The 6,000-nt window shown below is 45.1% G+C and overlaps 1 protein-coding gene across 1 annotated transcript in view; it reads right to left on the reverse strand.

The window, feature by feature from the left end:
• RNF152 (ring finger protein 152) overlaps positions 1-5,404 on the reverse strand; it is a 103,642-nt gene extending 98,238 nt beyond the window's left edge. Inside the window, exons 1-2 of the mRNA XM_030203174.1 lie at positions 5,134-5,404; positions 4,777-4,879 (exon numbers count right to left, since the gene is read on the reverse strand). The gene's annotated coding sequence lies outside the window, so the exon portion shown is untranslated. The remainder of the gene's footprint in view (positions 1-4,776; positions 4,880-5,133) is intronic.
• Positions 5,405-6,000: the final 596 nt, after the last annotated feature.

Genomic DNA, 6,000 nt, shown 5'->3' on the forward strand with positions numbered 1-6,000 from the left:
GCCACGTAGGCGCCTACACATGTCAATTGTGAACTACCACCCGGCTACCGCGTGGCCCGGGCAGTAATTTCATTTTATAAGCGCCTCCACTAAGTGGGCCGGAAATTTTCCAGTGTGTGGCGCTAACCGGGCAGCAATCAGCATTGTACACATGTAGACTGTTACCTCCCAGTTAATGCGTGAGACCTCACCGCTAGGTCAATGGGTGTTGGTAAAGTCTCAAGACCAAAATGGGCGCGTGCCAATTTTCATTTTGCCGCACGTCCATTTTTGGCCCCAAAAAAGGCTTTTTTTTTTTTGCAAGTGTGCTGAAAAATGAACCTGTGCGCATCCAATACACTTGTCTACACCAGTGCAGGCCATTTTTCAGCACACCTATGTGCGATGTATAGAATCCGGGAGTAACTAGCTAACTTACTGTAAACATGGGAGCACTTAGCTCCTCCTAAATAGAAAGCAGTACGTGCTCCCATGTTAGCCTGGAACAGGTAACGCACATTAATCCAAAGGTTAACAAACAAAATGCAATAAAAATTTGTTGGAATGTCCCTTCTTAATGCAGCGTTTTGGGCTTGCTGCGCATTAAAATTCAGTCCACAGCTTAACGCATGTTAGCATAATACCCATCCCCCCCCCCCCCCCCCCCCAAATGTAATCTTTAAGAACATGTACAAAACCTGTTTGTTTACTCAGGCACTGCACAATAAAAATATATAATGTTGGCTCTTTTATTACCTTAAGTATATTTATTGTTTAATTTAATTGTAAAATTGTGTTATTTTTAATTTTTGTATTGCATATGCCTGTGGTTAATAATATTGTTGTATATGCTGACTGGAGTCCCACTAGACAAAGGTGACCTATAAATAAATACATTTTTACTATTATTTAGGGGTTTGTACAATAACAGCATGTGCTAATTCCATTAACATATATTTGCTACAAGATCCATGTTAGGCAATGGTTCATCTGGCAAATAACATACATCAACAGCATTAACGTGCACTGTTAGTATATGATGCTGTTATTTATTAAGGGCTTCTTTTATCAAACCGTGCTAGCGATTCCTATGCGGCAATGTCAACAAAGCCCATTGTCAGCATTACCGTGCTGGGAATCGTTAGGGCGGTTTAGTAAAAGAGGCCCTAAATCTTGGTATGACTGCTCTTTCACAATAGTCAAGGGTGGGTTACAATAAGAATATAAATACTGTTTCTTTCAATTCATTATGGGGGTCTTTTATTAAAGTGCACTAGCATTTTTAGTGCACACTAATATTCAGGGTACACTAAAATGTTATCCTATAGATATCTCTAACATTTAGTGCACGCTAAAAACACTAATGCACCTTAGTAAAAAAAAAGCCCTATATGATTGGTAAATATCATTATTTTGTTCTTTTTCTAATTATGGGGGGTCTTTTACAAAGTGGCAGCAAGTCCAATGCGGGCTGGAGCGCACAACGTTTCCGGCACTCTGGAAATTTGTTTTTCTGTAGTGCGGCGCTAACCCAGCGGTAACTGGGCATTGCCACACACTGCCCGGGTAAGTACTCCCACCACATGGCCATGCGGTAAGGGTTATTTTTACTGCTTGGCCATATTTGGGGGGGAGGGGCATTTTACTCACTACAATAAAAAGGGCACTAGCGCGTGGGAAAAACAGCTACCACAGGGCCCTTTTTCCTGCAGCTTAGTAAAAGGACCCCAATATGTTGCTCTAACCCATGGTTGGTTCATTTTGTCATCAGCTGCTTTATATTGAGCAAGGGTTAATGCAGGGGAGAGCAACCACCGTCCTTGAGGGCCACAATCCAATATTTCCACAGTGAATACGCATGTGATTAATTTGCATTTTCCGCTTCCATTGTATGAAATAGATCTCATGCATATTCATTGTGGAACTCTTCAAACTCGACTGGGTTGTGGCCCTTGAGAACTGTGGTTGCCTGCCTTGGGTTAATGTGCGTGCTATTTACCACGAGCCCCATTCTTTCCTATGGGGCCCTTTTACAAAGGTGTGGGAAAAAGTGCCCTTTGCAGCCCTTGTCCTGTGAGATAAGACCACTTTGTACCACAGCGGTAAAATGAGCACTTACTGACACTACTTTACGCATGAGCCCTTACAGTCTACAATCACTAATCATGCACGAATCAGCAAGCAGTGCGCTAACCGGTCAGTGCTGGCATGCTCACTCTCTGCCTCCCCCCCCCCCCCCCCCCACCACCATCACCACCACCCCCGGCATGACCTCTCTACCATAAAAATGAAAATATGTTTTAGCGTGCAGTTTGCATGTGCTAATCTCAGGTTTACCACAGGCCTTCCCACAGCAGACCCTTTTAAGTTATGTTAAGCACACAATAGCGCTTACTGCAGCTTGGTGGACCACCTCTATGTGGTCTATTCAGTAGTAACTTTCTTATGAAAAAGAAAAAGCAGCAAGTTCAAAAAGGTTTCAGGTCATCAATCTAACTTGACATAGAAACAAGACGGTAGATTAAGGCCAAATGGCCCATCCAGTCTACCCATACTGTGTAACCCCTAACTCTTCCTTTTCCTAAGCGATCCCACGTGCTTATCCCATGCCTTTTTAAATTCTGACACAGTCCTCGACTCCACAACTTCCACAAGCCATTTCACGCTTCCACCAGCCTTTCTGTGAAATACTTTCTTAGATTACTCCCAAGCCTATTCTCTCTTAACTTCATCGTATGCCCCCTCGTTCCAGAGTTTTCCTTCAGTTGAAAAAGGCTCACTTCTTGTACATTAATGCCCTTGAGCTATTTAAACGTTCTCTATCATATCTCCTCTCTTCCAACGTATACATGTTGAGGTTCATAAGCAGTGGTGTACAAAGGGGGGGCGGTCCGCCCCGGGTGCACGCCGCTGGGGGGGTGCCGTGCGCCTGTCTGCTCTTCGTTTTCATGCTCCCTTTGCCCCGGAACAGGTTACTTCCTGTTCCGGGGCAGAGGGAGCATGAAAACGAAAAGCCGGCAGGTGCGCGGCACCCCCCCCCCAGCGGTGTGCACCCGGGGGAGTCTTTCACCGGGGGGGGGTGTCGCGTTGTTCCGGGGGGGGGTGCTGCACCCGGAGGGCGGGGCGCATCGGCGATCCGCCCCGGGTGTCAGCCCCCCTAGCAACGCCACTGTTCATAAGCCTGTCCCTATATTTTTTGTGTTCCAGACGGCTTACTAATTTTGTAGCCACCCTCTGGACCGACTCCATCCTGTTTATATCTTTTCATAGGTGCAGTCTCCAGAACTGGGTCTCTTTTCTAAAGAGTCTGCATATAACTATAGTTCAGATCACTGCGAAGTTCATTAGGATCTTGTCTGAATAAACGGTGCAACAGTTATCTACACATTAACTCTCAGCTGCATCATGAGCATTGATCCGACTATTCCATAACCTTTCAATTTACAGCTATTAACTTGCTGCTCACTTTTAGCATTTCTAGTAGACGATCTACAACCCTACAATACGTTCCAGAAGGATCATCTGAACTCCTCCAAAAATCTGACCTTACACCAAAGGTGTTTCTTGGATTCCTCACTTCATCTCAGGATTAAACAGAAGGGAAAATCCCTGAGAGTCAACTACAAATCTTTTTTTTTTTAATTCCTTATTGCACTTGACATTAAGGGATATACTGCTCATAGATCTGTTTGCTCTTGTAGATAACAGCAACAAAGACCTTTGATTCTTCTGTCTGCTCTTAGCCCCACACCCCAGTGCCTCAGAGAACACATTTCATGCCTTTCCATCAGCTAACTATAAAAAGAGGTGGTTTGGGGTCAAACAAGATTCCTACCTAAAAGAAAGGTGACATCTTCGGAAAATTCAACTTTACTTTTTCCATTATCTCTGCCTACTAGGAGCACTTCCAAGGCCCATGTCTATGCATAAAAATGGCACATGGTATAGTGTGTTGTGTATCTGACATTCTTCTGACCTAAAAACCTGACCAAAATAGTAAGCAGAAAATAATTGTTGCTGAAGAATAAAAAGCAAAAAAGAGAGATCATTGATTCCATGTCTAGGCAAGGGACAAAAAAAAAAAAAAACTCTTGCAATGGTAAAAGACCCGAGCTCGAGCTTTCACCATTACAAGGTTTCATTCTGGAATTAATGGGATCTCAACAAAGCCCCCCTTTCCTTTATTCCTTTCCACCACACATTTCTTGTCTAGGTCTGGAGCAATTTACCGCAAGCTAATTTGTTATGAGGCTTTAAACAAATCTCCAGTTTAAGAAGACGTACAGCGTCGGTTCAAGGCAGAGTCCCTGCACAGGATTAAGACGCCTTGGAAAGATGAAACAGAACATTTTAGGAATACATTTGCAAGGATTCTATGATGCCTTCCAAAGACATCTTAGAGGCAAAATGTAGATTCCAGTTCCTCAGAATAATGCCAAATTCCACCGTCTTAGAAATATCTATTGTCATTGTCTGGGGGACAAAAAAAAAAATCAAATACATAATGCTGGGCAAAACACACAGCTGAGCCATCTCCGCTGCTGCATGCAGATAATAATTGCATTTTTATTACTATTATTGATCTATATGTCATTTCAGTTCTTTAATACACGGACTGGAGTGCCCACTGTCTCTTACTCGGCACCAGACTGACAGAAACACAGACGTAATGTGCAGACAACGGAAGCCCCTGTGCTCCACAAAAGACACGAGACTGCACTGACCCCTCCTTTACTTTGGTTTTGTGTTTCGGTTTGGGGTTTTTTTTTTCTTTCATTGTCTGTTTTTCTCGGTTACCTGGCTGTGTCACGATGTGCCATTTCTCCGGTCCAGCACGGCGATCTCCTCCCCAGCAGAAGCGGTCATCAGAGCTGTGCAGGCAGCGAGCTTTTGTTCTTGCCTGCAGTGAATTACACGCAGCGAGGGTTACACAAGGCAGCCAGGCTGCAAATCAAAAACAGTCCCTTCTCCCTAAGTGCCCTGCTAAGTACATAAAGCCAGACCCGTGCATCCCTCACGCTGTCCACAGCCACATCCACCCTCTTCAACAGCACAAACACACACAACACAAAACAGCAGAGAGAACGAGAAGAGAGCGCGCTGTAGCTATTTGTCAGCTTAACGACAAGGGGGTTGTGGTTTTCTGGTTCCCACCTCTTTGGTTTTCTCCGGTGAAGGTATCACAGAAAAGCCCTCCTGCAAACAGATCTATCCTCCGAGCGTGTTTCAGGGAGATGGGGGTGGAATTAATGCAGGTGTCAAATCACCGTTCCCTCCGGAAAGACGGAAAAAGAACGAAAGGTGTCTGCATCGATCGGTTCTTGCTAACTTCTCGCTCGCAGGCTCAAGCGAGCGGAATGTCGGTAGGACCCGGATCCAGCGAGCGAGACAGGGCAAGGCGGGCGCTTGCACTGGACCAGAACCCGTTTGCCAGCACTCCCACTTCCCCAGTGCTGTCAAACGGCAGCAGCACAGAGAGCAGAAAAGCAAAGTGGAAAAACAGGGGGGCGTCTCTCTTTCAGCAAAACAACAAAGTAATACCACTTCCCCTTTTTCTATAGACAGATTTTTCAAGCCGCTACCCCTTTGAGTAGTTCATTTACCGATGCAAAATAGAAACCACTCGTAAGCTGCAAGCTGCGCTTATCCGTATTATTTCTTTTGTCGGCCTAAAGAATGGAGCTGTAGAAAGCAATAATTACATCAAAAATAAAGCTCGTCAGCCTTCACTTCGAGCTGCTGTCAACCCTACCAAACAGCTAATTGCACTCCTTTCTTCGTTATGCACGCTCTCACAACGTGGGGGGGGGGGGGGGGGGGAGAAGGGTGGGTATTTATCGCCAAATTTATTGCACGGGGGGCATGAAAACAAAACGCTTTTGCTTGCCTTTCAGTAGAGTCTCTCGGGGACAATGTCTCCAAATGGGGTAGTTTTGCGCATACCATAACGGTAATGAACCCCACTCCTAAACCAGGGTAACTGGAGGATGATCTCAGTCTCCAACATTCATTGCCAAGGCT

This window comes from Microcaecilia unicolor, chromosome 1 (assembly GCF_901765095.1).
Source record: "Microcaecilia unicolor chromosome 1, aMicUni1.1, whole genome shotgun sequence".
NCBI lineage: Eukaryota > Metazoa > Chordata > Amphibia > Gymnophiona > Siphonopidae > Microcaecilia > Microcaecilia unicolor.